This window comes from Bombina bombina, chromosome 4, assembly GCF_027579735.1.
Source record: "Bombina bombina isolate aBomBom1 chromosome 4, aBomBom1.pri, whole genome shotgun sequence".
NCBI classification, from domain to species: Eukaryota; Metazoa; Chordata; class Amphibia; order Anura; family Bombinatoridae; genus Bombina; species Bombina bombina.
Genome location: NC_069502.1, coordinates 1,172,177,055 through 1,172,183,793, shown reverse-complemented (window position 1 = coordinate 1,172,183,793; position 6,739 = coordinate 1,172,177,055).

Genomic DNA, 6,739 nt, shown 5'->3' with positions numbered 1-6,739 from the left:
ACATCTACTGATAACGGTTTTGGTACTGGTTTGGCTATCTGCTATATGTGGATGGGTGTCTCTTCGGTAAGTATGTTTTCATTACTTAAGACACTCTCAGCTATGGTTTGGCACTTTATGTATTAATGTAAAGTTCTAAATATATGTATTGTACTTTGCCATGAGTCAGGTTTATGTATATTTCCTTTTGCAGACTATCAGTTTCAAAATTGGGAAAACATATTTAGGAATTTATTTTTTCTTACCTGGGGTGTATAGTCTTTTCTTAAAAATTGATTGTTTTCATTCATTTTCGCGGGCAAAATTAGGCTTGCGAGGTCGACAAATGCTAATTGCGTCATTCTTGGCGCAATAATTTTTTGGCGCAAATGTATGTTTGACGCAAATTCACTATTTCCGGTGTCTTGACTTCAGGTTTCTTGCACAAGGTTGCGTCTGCCATGACGCGAGTTGCGTCATTTCCGGATGTTGGCGCCAAAAAATTTCATTTTGCGTTGTCATACTTGGCGCCAAATTTGATTTATTTAAACCCCACTTCCTATATGCCTCTTGCTTTTTTCTATGCTCAGAGGGCTATGCTGTTTGCATTTTTTTCCCCATTCCTGAAACTGCCATATAAGGAAATTAATCATTTTGCTTTGTTTTTTCTCTTACATTTGCAAGATGTCTCAATCTGATCCTGTTTCAGAAACCACTGTTGGATTCCTGCTGCCTGATAACAGTTTTACCAAAGATAAGTGTATCTGTTGTAAGTTAGTAGAGATTATATCCCCAGCGGTAGTATGTAACAGTTGTCATAAGCTTTTACATACAGAGAATGTATCCATCAGTACTAGTACAATGCCTGTTGTTCCTTCCACATCTAATGTACGATATCCCTGTGAATATAAAAGATTGTATTGCTGATGCGATTCAGAAGGCTTTGTCTGCTATTCCGCCTTCTAATAAACGTCTTAAGGTCTTAAAACTTCTAATAAGGTTGATGAAATTTCAAATGACTGACAACATACTGATTTATCCTCTGATGAGGTGTTGATTACTTTGGATGTTGAGGAAACTAGTCCTCTTGATATTAAATCTAGTAAATGTTTAAATTCTGTTTATAAACCTCCTGTGGTTACTCCAGAGTTTTTGCCGGTTCCTGATGCTATTTCTGATATGATTTCAAAGTAATGGAATAGGCCTGTTACTTTTATTCCTTCTGCTAGGTTTAAAAAGTTGTATCCATTGCCAGAAATTAGATTGGAGTTTTGGGAAAAAATCCCCAAAGTTGATGGGGCTATCTCTACTCTTGCCAAGCGTACTACTATCCCTATGGAAGATAGTACTTCCTTAAAAGGACCCTTTAGATAAGAAACTTGAATCTTATCTAAGGAAAGATTATTTATATTCTGGCTATCTTCTCAGGCCTGCCATTTCTATGGCTTATGTGGCTGCAGCAACTTTTTGGTTGGAAAGTTTAGTGCAACAGGAAACAGACCCTGATTTGTCTAGCATTGTTCGCTTGCTTCAACATGCTAATCATTTTATCTGTGATGCTATTTTTGATATAATCAAAATTGATGTTAAATCTGTCTTTAGCTATTTTAGCATGACGAGCTTTGTGGCTTAAATCTTGGAATGCTGACATGGTATCTAAGTCTAGATTACTATCTTTCTTTCCAAGGTAACAATTTATTTGTTTCTCAGTTGGATTCGTTTATTTCAACTGTTACTGGGGGGAAGGGAGTTTTTTACCTCAGGATAAAAGATCTAAGGGTAAATCTAAAGCTTCAAATAGTTTTCGTTCTTTTCGTCAGAATAAGGAACAGAAAACCAATCCTTCCCCCAAAGAATCTGGTTCCAATTGGAAACCCTCTTCAAGTTGGAATAAATCCAAGCCTTTTAAGAAAAAAGCCAGCCCCCAAGTCTGAATGAAGGAGTGGCCCTCATTCCAGCTCAGCTGGTGGGGGGCAGATTAAAATTTTCCCAAACATTTGGGCAGATTCTGTCCAAAATCAATGGATTCAGAGTATTGTCTCAAGGGTATCGAATAGGATTAAGACTTCCTGTGAGAATTTTTTTTTCTCTCGCGTTTCAGCAAATCCAGTGAAGGCTCAGGCTTTTCTGAAGTGTTTCAGATCTAGAGCTTTCAGGGTTAATTATACCAGTTCCGTTTTCAGGAACAGGGTCTGGGGTTTTATTCAAATCTATTCATTGTCCCAAAGAAAGAAAATTAATTCAGGCCAGTTCTGGATCTGAAAATTTTGAACCGTTTTGTACGGGTGCCAACTTTCAAAATAGTGACTAAGGGCTATTCTGCCTTTTTGTTCGGTAAGGTCATTATATGTCCACGATAGACTTACAGGATGCATATCTTCATATTCCGATTCATCCAGACCACTATCAGTTTCTAAAATTCTCTTTTCTAAACAAGCATTACCAATTTGTCGCTATTCCATTTGGCCTAGCGACAGCTCCAAGAATCTTTTCAAAGGTTCTTGATGCCCTACTCTGTAATCAGAGAACAGGGTTTTGGGGTGTTTCCTTATTTGGACGATATCTTGGTACTAGCTCAGTCTACATTTTGCCAAATCTCACACGAATCAACTAGTGTTGTTTCTTCAAAGACATGGTTGGAGGATCAATTTACCAAAAAGTTCCTTGTTTCCTCAGACAAGGGTCTCCTTTTTAGGTTTCCAGATAATAGATTCAGTGTCCATGACTCTGTCTCTAACAGAAAAGAGACGAATGAAATTGGTTTCAGCCTTTCAGAACCTTCAGTCTTAATCATTCCCTTCAGTGGCTATGTGCATGGAGGTTTTAGGTCTCATGACTGCAGCATCGGACGCGTTCCCCTTTGCTAATTTTCATGAGACCTCTCCAGCTTTGTATGCTGAATCAATGGTGGAGGGATTATTAAGATAACACAATTAATATCCTTAAATCCCAATTTTCAACTATCTCTGACTTGGTGGTTAAATCACAACCGTATAATTCAAGGGGCCTCTTTTGTTCATTCAACCTGGACTGTAATCGCAACAGATGCAAGTATTTCAGGTTGGGGAGCTGTCTGGGGATCTCTAACAGCACAAGGGGTTTGGAAATCTCAAGAGGCAAGGTTACCAATCAATATTTTGGAACTCTGTGCTATTTTCAGGGCTCTTCAGGTTTGGCCTCTGAAGAGAGAACCATTCATTTGTTTTCAGACAGACAATATCACAACTGTGGCATATGTCAATCATCAGGGTGGGACTCGCAGTCCCCTTGCTATGAGAAGTATCTTGGATACTTTCTTGGGCGGAATCCAGTTCTTGTCTAATTTCTGTGGCACATATCCTAGGTGTAGACAATTGGGGAGCAGATTATCTCAGCCATCAGACTTTACATCCGGGGAGTGGTCTCTCCACCCAGATGTGTTTTTTCAGATTGTTCAGATGTCTTCCACAAATAGATCTGATGGCTTCCCATCTAAACAAGAAACTTCCCAGGTATCTGTCCAGGTCCAGGGATCCTCAGGCAGAGTTGGTGGATGCGTTAGCAGTTCCTTGGTTTTACCAACCTACTTATAACTTCCTGCCTCTAGTTCTTCTTCCAAGAGTGATCTCCAAGATCATCATGGAATATTTGTTTCTGTTTCTGGTAGCAGCATGGCCTCACAGGTTCTGGTAGGCAGACCTTGTCCGGATGTCCAGTTGTCAACCTTGGCCACTTCCTTTTAAGACCAGACCTGTCTAAAGGACCATTTTTCCATCAGGATCTCAAATCATTGAATTTGAAGGTATGGAAATTGAACGCTTAGTGCTTAGTCATAGAGGTTTCTCTGACTCAGTGATTGATACTTAGTGATGTCGCGAACAGTTCGCCGGAGAACAGTTCCCGGCAATCTTAGCTTGTTCGCGTTCGCCACGGCGGGCGAACATATGCGATGTTCGATCCGGCCCCTATTCATCATCATTGAGGAAACTTTGACCCTGTATCTCACAGTCTGCAGACACATTTGAGCCAATCAGCAGCAGACACTCCCAGCTCCTTGGCAGCAGCCATTTTAGATTCACTACGATCCTGCATTCTTAGTGCTGCTGTTGTGCTGCTGCCGTTGATTTTATAGGGAAATTGATAGCTAGGCTAGTGTATTCAGTGTCCACTACAATCCTGAAGGACTCATCTAATCTCTACTGTAAGGACAGCACCCCAAAAAGCCCTTTTTAGGGCTAGAGCTTCAGCCCAAAAAGCCCTTTTTAGGGCTAGAACTTCAGTCTTTTTTTTTTTTTAATCTAATTGCATTTGCCTACCTGTCAGCCTGTGTGTGAGGCTCACAGCATATACTGTGATTAATTGGTCTGTGCCACCACTGATATCTGGTGTAACATTAGTGTAAATTTAAAAAAAAAAAACTTTTACATCAGTTTGCTAGTGTAATCTAATTTCATTTTCCATCAGGCCTGTGTGTCAGGTCCACAGCATATACTGTGATTAATTGCTCTGCGCCACCACTCATATCTGGTGTAACATTAGTGTAAATTAAAAAAAAACAAAAAACTTTTACATCAGTTTGCTAGTGTAATCTAATTTCATTTTCCATCAGGCCTGTGTGTCAGACCACAGCCTATACTGTGATTAATTGCTCTGTGCCACCACTGATTTCTGGTGTAACATTAGTGTAAATGTAAAAAAAAAACACTTTTAAATCAGTTTGCTAGTATAATCTAATTTCATTTTCCATCAGGCCTGTGTGTCAGGCCCACAGCATATACTGTGATTAATTGCTCTGTGCCACCACTCCTATCTGGTGTAACATTAGTGTAAATTTAAAAAAAAAAAATTTACATCAGTTTGCTATTGTAATCTAATATCTATCAAATGTATATTGCATCTATTGATCTATGTAATCTATGTATCTATCAAATCTATCGATCTCGTGGTTGTGCAAATGGACTGTTTGCGGTTGTTTGCAGTGCGTTAAACGGGGAGTTTGGTCTGTCACTGTGAAGCGGGCGTAACCCTTACACTACCTGATCGATACAACATCATACCTGATGTTTTAAAGCACGTTAGTCCAAACAATTTAGGAATGTTAGGTGATTTATGCCCTTTATGGCTTAAAACCAGACTCTGCATCAACTATGTAATTTTCCATGGGAGTTTTGCCATGGATCCCCCTCCGGCACGCCACAGTCCAGGTGTTAGTCCCCTTGAAACAACTTTTCCATCACTATTGCGGCCAGAAAGAGTCCCTGTGGGTTTTAAAATTTGCCTGTCCATTGAAGTCAATGGCGGTTCGCCCGGTTTGCCGGTTCGCGATCATTTGCCGAAGTTCGCGTTCGCCGTTTGCGAACGCAAAATTTTAGGTTCGCGACATCACTATTGATACTATGTTACAGGCTCGTAAATATATTTTTAGGAAGATTTATTGTTTGAAAGACTTATATTTCTCTAGTAAGGTGTATCCAGTCCACGGATCATCCATTACTTATGGGATATTCTCACTCCCAACAGGAAGTTGCAAGAGGACCCACAGCAAAGCTGTTATATAGCTCCTCCCCTCACTACCATACTCAGTCATTCTCTTGCAACTCTCAACGCGCATGGAGGTAGTAAAAGAGGAGAGTGGTGAAAAATAGTTAGCTTATTAACTTCAATCAAAAGTTTGTTATTTTAAATAGCACCGGAGTTGTGCTATTTTTTCTTAGGCAGAGATAGTAGAAGAATTTGCCTGAGTTTAGCAGGTTGTAACTAAGTTCCATTTCTGTTCTCACACATGTCTGAGGAGTGAGGTAACTTCAGAGGGAGAATGGCGTGCAGTTTATTCTGCTATCAGGTATGTGCAGTTATGATTTTTTCTAGGATTGGAAATGCTAGAAAATGCTGCTGATTCCTGATAAATGTAAGTTAATCCTGAATATAGTGATTTAATAACGACTGGTATCATGCTTACTCTCAGGGGTAATACCCTTATAAATATGCTATATAAAACGTTTGCTGGCATGTTTAATCGTTTTTTATATATGCTTGGTGATAAAAATTATTGGGGCCTAATTTTTTCCACATGGCTGGCTGTATTTTTGCCTAGAAACAGTTTCCTGAGGCTTTCCACTGTTGTAATATGAGTGGGAGGGGCCTATTTTAGCGCTTTTTTGCACAGTTAAAATTACAGACTGAGACATCCAGTTTTCTTCAGGATTCCCCTGAATGCTACAGGACATCTCTAAAGAGCCTAAAATTGTTTATTAGGGAAGGTAGGAGCCACAGTAAAGCTGTGGCACTTTGCTGGGACTGTTAAAAAACGTCTGTCGTTTTTTTTTATCCGTTTTTTGAACTAAGGGGTTAATCATCCATTTGCAAGTGGGTGCAATGCTCTTTTAGCCTATTACATACACTGTAAAAATTTCATTTGTGTAACTGCCTTTTTTCACTGTTTTTAAAATTTTGACAAAATTTGTTTCCCTTAAAGGCACAGTACCGTTTTTTATATTGCTTGTTAACTTGAATTAAAGTGTTTTCCAAGCTTGCTAGTCTCATTGCTAGTCTGTATAAACATGTCTGACATAGAGGAAACTCCTTGTTCATTATGTTTAAAGGCCATGGTGGAACCCCCTCTTAGAATGTGTACCAATTGTACTGACTTCACTCTAAGCAATAAAGATCATATTATGTCTTTAAAAAATTTATCACCAGAGGAATCTAGCGAGGGGGAAGTTATGCCGACTAACTCTCCCCACGTGTCAGATTCTTTGACTCCCGCTCAAGGGACTCACGC